At 40.6% G+C, this 12497-nt stretch overlaps 1 protein-coding gene across 14 annotated transcripts in view; it reads right to left on the bottom strand.

The window, feature by feature from the left end:
- RBFOX1 (RNA binding fox-1 homolog 1) overlaps window positions 1–12497 on the bottom strand; it is a 2477231-nt gene that overhangs the window by 1384206 nt on the left and 1080528 nt on the right. The gene's annotated exons all lie outside the window — the stretch shown is intronic.

Here is a 12497-nt window from a genome sequence, read left to right as displayed (position 1 = left end):
AAGAAGGGAAAGATGAAGGAAAGCTACACAGTAGAAGTCAATATTTTTAAAATCATACCAGTCATCCACTTCATCCACCTTGTGGTTTTTGATTTTGTTTTTGTTGTTGTTATTTGTTTGAGACAGAGTGTCATTTCTGTCACCCAGGCTGGAGTGCAGTCATGTTATCTGGGCTCACTGCAACCTCTGTCTCCTGGGTTCAAGTGATTCTCCTACCTCAGCCTCCCAAGTAGCTGGAATTACAGGTGTGTGACACTATTCCCACTTAATTTTTCTTTTTGTATTTTTAGAAGCCACATGGTTTGACCATGTTGGCTTGGCTGGTCTTGAACTCCTGACCTCAAATGATCCACCCGTTTTGGCCTCCCAAAGTGCTGGGATTACAGGCATGGGCCACCATGCCTGGCCTTCATCCATCTTTTGAAGAAGTGGAGTTGTAAATATAACCCAGACATTAGCTGAGGTCTCCAGGCACCAGAATCCTCAAGGCCACCTCCTGATGAAGACAATCGCCTTTGTCACTATTTCTTTGATGAGACTTACAGTCCCACTGGAACTTTTGTCTCAGAGTTCTGCATATAGAAAGAGTTTAGTATAGCGGTCAAGAGTGTAGACTCCACAGTTGAAATGGGTGGAATTCAAACTCAGCTCCAGCTTTTGCATGCTGTCTAACTTTAAACAATCTATGTATCCTCTTCCAGTTCCAGTTTTCTCATCTGTAGAAGAGTACTAATTAGCAGAACCTATCTCACTCAGTCATTATAAGGATGAAATGAGGTGATGCTTGTAAACTTCTTAGCACACAGCCTGGCCCATAAGCAAAACTTCCACCATGTTAGCTTAAGAATTACTAGGAACAACATCTGCTTTCCACTTCATGGAGTCAGGTAGGAATTCAGCACTTGAAATAACTTCCATCCATGATCACTCTCAAACCATTATGAGTATGAGTTTTGAAAGGAAAGATTAACTTTAGGGGGAAGGGTAGAAAAGGGCACACAGAGTCGGGGGGATTGGTTTACCACACAGCAAACCACTTCAAATTGAACTTCAGAACCAGCTGCTGATTTCCTAGGGACCCTTTCTTTCACATAGACATCTGATTCCCACCCACTTGTTGGTTGGATCCTTACCTTTCATTTTCTCTCTTCTCTCTTCTTCCTTATCAGAGCACAAGGTTTTCTTTAACTCAGCAGAGCAGTAATCACGACTCCCTTTTGCTGAAATGATCACTGCCCAAGCTATACTCCCTGGGTCCCATTCTCTATACTAAAAGGTTTATCCCTAACAGGCATCCCCTCCTCCCAAAAAGGAATTTTTATTTAATCTTCACAGAGACCTATGGTTTCCTATTGCCATCCTCATGAGAGAAGATGAAACTGGAGCTGAGAAGGATTAAGTAACTTTCCTACTTTGCATACATAGTGAATAGAGGGCCAAGATTTGAATCCTCATTTGGTTGTCTCCAAGGCTGTGCATTTTCTACTGGGACTGCTGCTTTGTTTATTTGAATCTTAATGAACTACTTGATGTGACCCATAGGGTCTATTGAGCATATACACCCAAAAATAATCCTAGCTTATTTGGCCTCACAATGCACAACATTAAAAAAAATTATTTCCATAGGTTTTTGGGGGGAACAGGTGGCATTTTGTTATATGAATAAGTTCTTTAGTGGCGATCTGTGAGATTTTGGTGCACCCATCACCCGAGGAGTATACACTGAACCCAATTTGTAGTCTTTTATCCCTCATCCCCCTCCCACCCTTTCCCCTCCAGTGCCCAAAGTTCCTTGCATCATTCTTACGCCTTTGCATTTTCATAGCTTAGCTCCCACTTATGAGTCAGAACATATGATATTTTGTTTTCCCTTCCTTAGGATAATAGTCTCCAATCCCATCCAGGTTGCTGAAACAGCCATTAATTCATTTCTTTTTATGGCTGAGTAGTATTCCATTATGTGTGTTTGTGTCACAGTATCTTTGTCCACTCATTGATTGATGGGCATTAGGGCTGGTTTCAGATTTTTGCAATTGCAAATTGGCAATGCACAACCTTTATACATTTCCACCCAGATCATTTTCAGAAGCTGTCTTCTGAGTGTACGCCCCATAAAACCAGACTGGGACCACGGTGCATGCAACAAAGTTCTTATACATGAATTTATGGATAGAACAGTAATCCACGGGATTGAAGAGCCATTAGACCCCTCATTTCCTAACCTTTGTCAAGAAATAACATGGCATTCATCTCAGATCGGTCAAGAGGAGAGGCTCCTGGCTTGAATCTGTATAGAAATCATGTCTTGCACCAGAATCTATGTATTCTGAAACTCCTTTTTCTTTTCTTGGACATTATCATGTCACAGAGCAATGAGTTATTTTCTAACCAAGATTCCCTCTCTATTCTGTTTCTTGAAGGTATAGATTCTATTTGACTCCTAATTGCAAAGTCATTGCCTAGTTCCTCTTAAATATAATCTGAGTCCTCATTACGGGCAAATAAACAATAGGCAGCTAAGAGCAGAAAGCCCAAAATACAACGAACTGACTGTAAATGAGCAAATCCATTAAAAAAATGGGTTAGAAAAATAAATCCAAAGTCATAAAGATGCCTCTATCCTTTGACTTATACTTCTCAGGCACTTATCCCAAAGATGAAAACTCTATAGGTGCTAAGTAATTAACTCTAGTGATTCTGGTATTAGTGAGAAAAGCAGAAAACTACTAGATATTCTAAGATAAAGCGGAAAAACATCATCCTGATGTTATATTGTGTGGCCATTATAATGATGATCGCAGGGAATGAGAGAGCAACATGAATAAAAAACAATGCTTAAGCAGCTTCAGGGAAGAAATAATAACACAAATCACAAGCCCATGATGACCACAGCTTTGGACCATACATCTGGACTGGGATTGCAGAGGAAAGTGGAGAAGGAACGACAGTGGCTTGTGGACAGTGGTGCATGTTAGAGCCATTCAGGTGCAGGTGAATCTCATTTCCTCCATGTCTTCAGAGAGCTGTCTGTGTGATAAGTTTAAAACGTGCACAAAGAAGGTCCCTGAGATGTGGATTCTGTTCCAAAATGAAAGACGAGCATTTGGAGCACAGCCTCCAGGCGAGAGAGCCCAGCTTTGCATGCAAGACATGGAGATTTCCCTTCCTGGAGCCAGACCTGCACCGGCTGTAGTGTGTGATTATGCTCTCGGGCCATCTGCTCCGGGGTTGTGAAGGCAGTCGTGTGTCCTCCTGCCTGGACGTCAGGGAGGACACCGATCACTAGTCAATCTGCTTGAAATTGCCTCCTATGATTAGTGTGTAATGACTCAGGTAGGTCATGGCCACGGACGTTTCTGTTATTAATGCATTAGCAGCTGTAAATGGGCAATGATTCTGCACAGAGTGCAGGTTTATGGACTTGGTGGGAGAGTCTGTCCCTGTGAAGCGTAAATGGTCATTGCTGGGAGAGGAAACAACCCTGAGAGGACAATGCCCTCTGAGAAGGATGAAGAAAGCCAGCTAGATTAGAAAGGAGAAAACCTGGGCTGGGACAAAGAAAGAGAAGAAAGTACTTGTATTTAGGATACTCCTTGGTCCTCTCTCACATCTGGTCAAACTAATCACATCCTTACATTCCTGAGCCCTCCCTGGTATTGGCTAGTCAGTGATAGTTAATCTCACATGGATTATTTTATTTACTTTAAAGTTTTATCTTCCAATGTTATCATGAGTGTACAGCACCATATCTGTTTGTTTACTATGATATCCTCGGTACCTAGCGAGAATCCAAAATCAAAATTTTTCCATAGCTATTTATGAATGAATGAAGGAAGGAATGATGGCATTACCAAGATAAGAATGTTGACTTCCATATCAATGTCATAGCAACTTGAGCTAGAATGTACCACCATGCAGTTTTGCAAGACAATTTATTCTCCTTAAACAGAGGGACTGAGGTTCAATAAGAGTTAACCGATTTTCTGCCAATGCATATGCATGTACACACACACACACACTCACGCACACAAGTCAGTCAGTGAGAGAGGACATCCCTTCTCAGCACATAATTATTTTAAACAGCAATAACAGCAATCATTGTTACTGTTTACTGTGTACCAACTGTAAGCCAGGCATGGAGTTGGGCTGGTATTTTCTGAAGCAAGGATCTGCAAATAACCACCTGAATTCAAAAGAAACTAGGCATATATTTTAGGAAAATAAAACCATTCTGGCTATCTATACATGGACAAAGTTTGTGTTTTTTTGCTTTGGAGCTTCTCAAAAGTTGGAAGAAATTCTAGCCTCCTGAATTTGGAAAAACCAAATTCCTGTTTCCATATCGTATTAACCAGCCTATTTTACCAAAATTTTGGTTCATCCTTTGTAACTTCCATAGTCTTCTACAGGAACCACCAGTAGGAATCAGGTGATTCCAGATTCACTAATGTCTTCAGAAAACAACACTACATCCTCAGGTTGAGCTGAGACAGCAAGCAGAGCTACTCTTTAGTTTAAATGAAGGGATTCAGCAGAAATATCATTACTGTTTTCTTCAGTTGGTAACTAGTGAATGATAATGATAAATACAAAGATTTCACCTCATAGGTGTTAAAGCTAATAGAAGGTGAATGCAGGTGAAATTTGCTTTCATAATCTATAATTCTTAGTTTACTTTTCCTTTTTCAGACAGGGCTTTGCTGCCTCCAGGTTGGTATGCAGTGGCACAATCAACTCACTGCAGCCTTGGACTCCTGGGCTCATGTGATCCTCCTGCCTCAGCTTCTGAAGTAGCTAGGACCATAGGTGCACACCACCATGCCTGGATAATTTTTTAAACATTTTTTGTAGAGATGGGGTATCACTCTGTTGCCCAGGCTGGTCTTAAACTCCTAGTCTCAAGTGATCCTCCCACCTCAGCCTCCCAAAGTTCTGGGCTTATAAGCATGAGCCACCATGCCTGGGTACCTTTCCTGTAATTCTTTACTACAACCCATGAATGTAGATCAAATTATATTAATATTAGTTTCTCATTATAGCAAAGAGAAAGCAAAATGTCTGTACTGATTTAGTTGCAAAGCTAATTTAGCTACATAGTACACTCTCCTGTCAAGAGAAAATGGGCTAATTTCTGTACACAGGTGGGCCAGGGAGGGACTGACTGCTTCTGGTCGTAACTTATCCATCTCTGTCTTGCTGAGATAATGATACTTCCCTTCAACCTTCTCTTCTGTGGCCTAGTTTCTATATCTCATTTGCTTTCTAAATTCGAAGTTAGATGGGGCCCTAGTTAAAGACCATTTGATATAGAGCATGTGTCCTCAACCAAATCTCATGTTGAACTGTAATGTTGAACGTCAGAAGTGAGCCAGGTATTAGGTGATTAAATCATGGGGGCAGTTTCTCATGAACAGTTTAGTAACATCCCGTTGGCACTGTCCTTGCAGCAATGAATGAGTTGTAACAACATCTGGTTGTTTAAAGTGCGTGGTGCCTCCTCTCCCTCTCTTGCTCCTGCTCTGGCCATGTAAGATGTGCCTGCTCCCCCTTTGCCTTCTGCCATAACTGTAAGTTTCCTGAGGCCTCCCCAAAAACTGAGCAGATGCCAGCATCATACTTCCTGTACAGCCTGTGGCTCTGTGAGCCAATTAAATATCTTTTCTTTATAAATTACCTAGTCTCAGGTATCTCTTTATAGCAATGTGAGAACAAATTGACACTCCATTCTAGTTCAATTCCTCATTATCAGTATTGCAATCAGGAAACTGAAGCCAGATTGGTCAAATGTGTTGTTAAGAGTTATGTAGTTCTTGTAAATGGGAGCTAAATGAAGTGTACCTGTGAACACAGAGCATGAACTATGGAGACTCAGAAGGGTGGGAGGGCGGGAGGAAGTTGAGGGATGAGAAATTACTTAATGAATACTATTAAGGTGATGGTTACGCTAAAAGCTCAGAGTTGGCTGAGTATGGTGGCTCATCCCTATAATCTCAGCACTTTGGGAGGCTGAGGCGGGCAGACCACTTGAGGTCAGGAGTTTGAGACCAGGCTGGCCAACATGGCAAAACCCTTTCTCTACTAAAAATACAAACACTAGCTGAGCATGATGGCACACACCTATAATACCAGCTACTTGAGAGGCTGAGGCACAAGAATAGCTTGAATCTTGGAGATGTAGGTTGCAGTGAGCAGATATCACACCACTGTACTCCCACCTGGGTGAAAGAGTGAGACTCTATCTCAAAAAAAAGAAAGCCCAGACTTCACTACTATGCAATATATCCATGATGTATGGAAACTGTACTTGCAACCTCTAAATTTATGCAAATTGAAAAATTAATAAACAAATAAATAATGTTTTCAAAAGACAGTTGTGTGGTCAATTCACAAGCATTGCTCCCTTAATCTTTCAAAGACTGATCTAGATTGGGGGTATGGGGGTGCCACCGGCAGTCATGGATGACAGAAGAATAATTTAAAAGTACAAAGAGTGTGATCAACATTCACAGCACAAATTCATTCAACTCAATGAACAACTCATTCAAAATATGTACCTGCTTGTCACTTTTACAGGTGCTAAGGATACAGAAGCAAGCAAGACTGACACACCCCATGCCCTCAGAACTCCTCCAGTCCAGTGGGGAAGGCAGATTGTGCACACCCAGTAAAAGTGGTCATCAGGGATCATCATAAGCACCATGGCAGATTTTAACTGGGTAAGATGATGAAGAAGAACAAGGCTGACAGCGGGGTGCTGCCTGGTCTTCCCTCTTCCTTACCCATGCTACTACTTTACACACCTTCCTTGTAACTTCCATTCTTTATTATCCTGCTCTGTCCTAACAATAAAGAAGCAGAAGGAATTGTTATTTCTTCTTTTAGCTCTCTGTCTTTTCTCTCTCTGCCTTCTCTTTCTCTCTCTCTTTCCTCCCATGCTCATGTACTCATTCGATCGAAAAAGATCTGCAGAGTTCCTGCCCCTTATATGCAGAGGGAAGCTGGGAAAAGAGCTCTGCTATGCAGCAGCTTAGGAAAGGTAAGAGATATTCATAGGGGAAATGTAAACAACAGTGTGGGGGTGGTTGGTGGCCAGGGAAGTGTCAAAGCAAATGGGATGGTCAATGAGCATTATCTAGATGAGTTTGTCCTTCCAGACCACAGACTCTAAATGCAGCTGGCATGAAACCCACCCTGTGCCTGGCCTTGAATTAAGGTAATGCCCTAGGTCATGCCTGTTCTCATTCTCTCTCCCTCTTGTATTCCAACTGGCGCCTTTTAACCTCTTCCACTTCCAACCCATCTGCTGAATTTTGCATGTGAGAGAACTGTGTCTCCCTGGAAGGCAATTATTGTTGTTTCTCTTTCAATACCTCCTTACTCTGTTCCACTCCTGCCTGTTCCACTGAAACCCAGGTTCTAAAATATAATCATAGGGTCAACTTTCTACGTTGAAAATTGGCTTAGGATTTTCTTTATCCTACAAGGGGCAATCAAGTAGCTGAAATAAACAGAGAAAAATTCATTATCAGGAGGGCTTAACAGAGATCTACATAGAAGTGTAGACTAAAAGAATAGGAAAGGCTTTCCCAGCTGGTGAGACCAAGTGTAGCAAGTGCTTGGAGCTGGGAAATAAACATGTGTAGATATCAAGAGATGAACTTGCCCAGTTGGAATGAAATGTATTGAGGGATTCATGGAGAAAAGATAAAATGTTAGGTAAGGACGAGCTTATTCAACAACCAACTAGACGATATTCATGTTTCAAGAATATTAGTCCTGCAATCTGTTGGCTGGGATCCAAGGGAAGGTGGCTTTAGGTATGAAGACTACCTAGAAAGAATTCCCAGATACGTAAGTAAGAAGTCCCTGGAGCAATATGCCAACAGAGGGAATGAAAAGAAGTCTCTTAGAAGATACAGATAAAACACTCACTTATCATTTGCTGGTGGATGAAAAACAAGACAATGTTAGTAACTAAGGCTTGGGACTGAGGTTCCTGAGAAGAGAGTGGTGCCCATGGGTGAATGAGTGAGACGTGGACTGATTTCAAGTGTTATGCATTGGGAGCCTTAAGTGACAGAAATAAATGAGTGAAGATGTATAGCAATCTGTGCTGCATATGGTATTAGAATTCAGTGATAGATCTGGAGTCTATTATTCTAGACCTACCAACGTAGAAGTGAAAGCTTTGAAGATGAATACTGAGGAAATAAAAACCAGCCATCAGAAAGACCCATACCAGTATTTCATCTAATGTTGATGTTATATTTCTCTCACTTACACAATACCCCATCAAAAGGTGGATGCATTTATCTATCTCTTCATTCTTCCATCCCTCTATCTGCCTGACCATTATTATATCCAACAAGTACTGATGGTGAACTATGGGCCAGCACTACAGTAGATGCCATGGAAATAATCAGAGGTGATATACTATTTGAATAATCAGCATGCATTAGGCACCAACCAGTTAGAATAGATGAATGCTGTGGCATTGTGCAGAGTCCCAGGGGACCATTAAACCTTTAGTTCTGGATCAAGGGTAAATTCAAGGAAGCAGAACATATGGAACAGCAGGGAATAGAGGACACTTTGGGGCTTGAGACAGTAGCAATTTATCAGTCACAGTCCTAATTGATCTATAACAGCTAAGTACCAGCCTAGGTACAAGGACGGACACTTCTGACCTAGCCCCTGTATTTATAAGGCTGCTAGTCTAAAGCCACCCCATACAACAATACAGTATCAGGTTACAAGCCACATGTTCTTAAATTTAAATTAATGAACTCTCCGGACACAAAGAAATGAGATGATAGATATGTTAACTACCCTGACCTGATTACTATACAGTATATGTATAGAAACATCACTATGTACCCCATGAATATGTGCAATTATTGTTTGTCAATTAAAACTAAAGTAACACATTTATGTTACTTTAACGTGATGGCTCATGCCTGTAATCCCAACACTTTGGGAGGCCGATGTAGGAGGATCACCTGAGGTCAGGAGTTCGAGACTAGCCTGGCCAACATGGCAAAACCCCATTTCTACTAAAAATACAAAAATTAGCTGGGCATGGTGGTGGGTGCCTGTAATCTCAGCTACTTGGGAGGCTGAGGCAGGATAATCGCTTGAACCCAGGAGGTGAAGGCTGTAGTGAGCTGAGATCGTGCCACTGCACTCCAGCCTGGGCAACAGAGTGAGATTCTGTCTCATAAATAATAATAATAATAAAGTAACAAATTTTTTTTAATAACAGTTTTTTAAAGAACACTTAGTTTTCAGTTCGTTTTCAGGTGTAATAGTCACATTTCAAGTGTTCACTTGCTCCGTCTGGCTGCTGGTAACCATATTGAACAGCACAGATAAAGAATATTCCTTATCTATTCTCTTTGCAGGGTTAACTATGTAAGGTGATAAGTATGTTAAGTAGCTTGATTGTGGTAATCATTTCACAAGGTATATGTACATTAACATGTCTCATATATACCTTAAATCTTTGCAATTTAAAAAAAATTAAATTTTATTTTTATTTCAATACTTTTAGGGGTACAGGTGGTTTTTGGTTACATGGATGAGTTCTTTAGTGGCGATTTTTGAGGTTTTGGCACACTCATCACCCAAACAACTCATCACCCAAGCAGTGCCCTCTCTACCCAATACTTACAAAACCTCCCACTTTTCAGGAAATGCTGAAGCCTGAGCTTCAAGGACAGGAAAAGATAGATGTGGCATGTAGGGAATTAGAGATGGAATTTCCTTTATTATTAGGAACAAAAGCTGCGAGTCTAATCTCCTGTGTGATACAAGCGTCAGCTGATTAGGGTTACGCTAAGTCATTCTGATATAACTAACAGCTAATACACCATCTTTTTAGTTCTTTCTGTCTCCACCTTCTTCTTCTCTGTACCCTCAACCTCCTCCCAACCTTCCCCCTCTCAGTCACCAAAGCCAATTATATTAAGACTATGCTTTTGAAATTGACGCAATTCTTATTGGTCAATAATACCTCATTAAGACTTGGTGAAAAAAAAATATTCCTATAATCACAGACATGGTGTATTGGATAGCACTAGACCAAAGAAAAAGACAAACATAAAAATAAAGTTTGCACAATTAATTAATTATAAACATGATGCAGCATGCCATGGGATTTTCAGCCCGATAGGAAAATAGAGATCAAGGAAACCTCTTGGAAGTTAAATTTTCAAGTTGTAGAAAACCATGCTGAGGCTTAAGTTCCAACACTGACCCTGCTACTGTGAGCTTTCTGTGGCTTTCCTCTTAGCACACAGATAACAACAAAGGGATGTGGAGAGCTAGAAAACAGATGCTGGTTCCTGGGAGCTCACTCTCTTACACCATGTGCATTGGCCAATCTGTTACTCTAGACCTGTCAAAGTAGAAGTGAAAGCTTTGAAGAAGAGTATTGGGGAATAGAAACCAACCATCAGAAACACCCATACTGGTCTCTTGTCTAATGTCAATGCCATCTTTCTCCAATTTACACAATACTCCATCAGGAGTTAAGATGCATTCATCTACCTATTCAGCTTTCCTTTCTTGTACCTGTTCGACCATCATTATATCCAACAAGTACTCATGGTCTATCAACACGACAGTAAATGCTGTGGATATCATGAGGGGTAATATACTATTGAACAAACAGCAATCCAAAGGGTCCCGATGCAAAGGAAACATTCTGGAAAAAATTAAACAAGAATAACCAAATTTTGGAAGCAGGAAATGAAAATTAATTTTCTGAAGCCAATGGACACATCAAAACCTGGATTCAGACTAAAATATGGCATTCTTCACAACATCAGCCCAGGCCCAGTGTCAGCCATGTACAAATTCCAACTACTAGGTCATCGCTCCTGCTAAAATCCTGTAAGAGACTGGAACAATTTCTCAACCAGCATGCATCCAACATGTTATGGGTGAAGAACACACAAAACCCAGGCATGTGGCCAGCTTAGATGTCAAATCATCTGCCTTCCTGATAACCAGGCGATGTCCCAGAATTCAATGTTTGTTCCAGAGGAAGTGACTGCTTGGTTTCGGAAGGGGATTGAGGTTCGCTGTATCAGAGAAGCTGCAATCCCAAGGACAGGATGGAAACCTACTAGATACACTAAGAGGGATCAATACCCATAAACATCCCCAATAAGGCATCTTGCCATTGCTTCCTTTCTAAAATGATTTCCTTAAAAAAAATTATATCTGCTCACTGGTTTAGAGCAGTAAATTAATACTTTTTTTAAATGTCTCTCTTTAGATGGCAGTTGTAGATATAGAAATACCATATCCATAGACAAATTAACATGAGCTCCCTTACATCCCTGTACTAATTATCTTAGGGACCACAGCCTCCCTTAGGTTAAAAGTTTCAATCCCAGTGCAGGGTTGGAACAGGAATTTCTTTCAGAGAAGCAGCAATTTCAATCATATTCAGAAGACAGAGGAATGAGAAGGTCATGTATGACCTCAAAACCCATCCTTGAAACCTTTTGTCCTCCATCCCTCCCCTCCCTGCCCAAGCACCAACAAAGGCATTTATGAGAAAGATGCTGCTTGAAACAGAAAAAGATCAAGTAACAAGCAAATTTAACTTTACACTAAATAGATTTGAACAGACTTCATGCCAAACAGCCCCCACCTTTTTACTTACAAAACCTCCCAGTTTTCAAGAAATGCCGAAGCCTGAACTTCAAAGGCATGAAAAGATAGATGTGGCATGTAGGGAATTAGAGATGGAATTTCCTTTATTATTAGGAACAAAAGCTGCCAGTCTAATCTCCTGTGTGATACAAGCGTTAGCTGATCAGGGTTATGCTAAGTCATTCTGATGTAGCTAACAGCTAATACACCATCTTTTTAGTTCTTTCTATCTCTGCCTCCTTCCCCTCTGCATTTGAATATGCAAATTCCAAGACAATAGAAAGAGTCCTGCAATCCCACTGAGGGCAAAAGAATTCCCTTTGATCAACCTCTTGCAGGCCTGGAGTCCCAGGTACTCCAATTCTACCTGCTCCTTTATGACATGGGCTGATATTTGATGTATCAAATTATACTCCAGCACTTTCAGAAGTAGAACCTGCTAAGAAATTCTGCATTCCTATGAAGGAAGCTACATCTTGAAAAATAAATATTTCTTTCAGCTAGCCTTTTAAAATTTTGATATTTATAATTAAATTATTACAGATTTCTTCTTAAAACAAGCTGTTCACCCATAAAACTATTGCAGAGGAGGGCTGACATCAGAGACTTTGTGAAGGTGCTACCCCAAATGCTAGAGTATATATGCATATAAAAAAAGAGAGCTGAGAAAATTGGACAAAATACTGCTACCTTCACCAAAAATAAAGTCCTTGCATGCAATGAGAAAGGCAGAAAGTGGAAAAATGCTTACTTGCTGAAAACAAATGAAATTTCTATAATGTACCCCAGCATCTTAAAGTAAAAAATTTCTTTTTTTTGCAGTAATTTTCAGA

This window comes from Pan troglodytes, chromosome 18, assembly GCF_028858775.2.
Source record: "Pan troglodytes isolate AG18354 chromosome 18, NHGRI_mPanTro3-v2.0_pri, whole genome shotgun sequence".
NCBI classification, from domain to species: domain Eukaryota; kingdom Metazoa; phylum Chordata; class Mammalia; order Primates; family Hominidae; genus Pan; species Pan troglodytes.
Note: the sequence above shows the minus strand (reverse complement) of the source record. Positions and strands in the feature narration are given on the sequence as shown.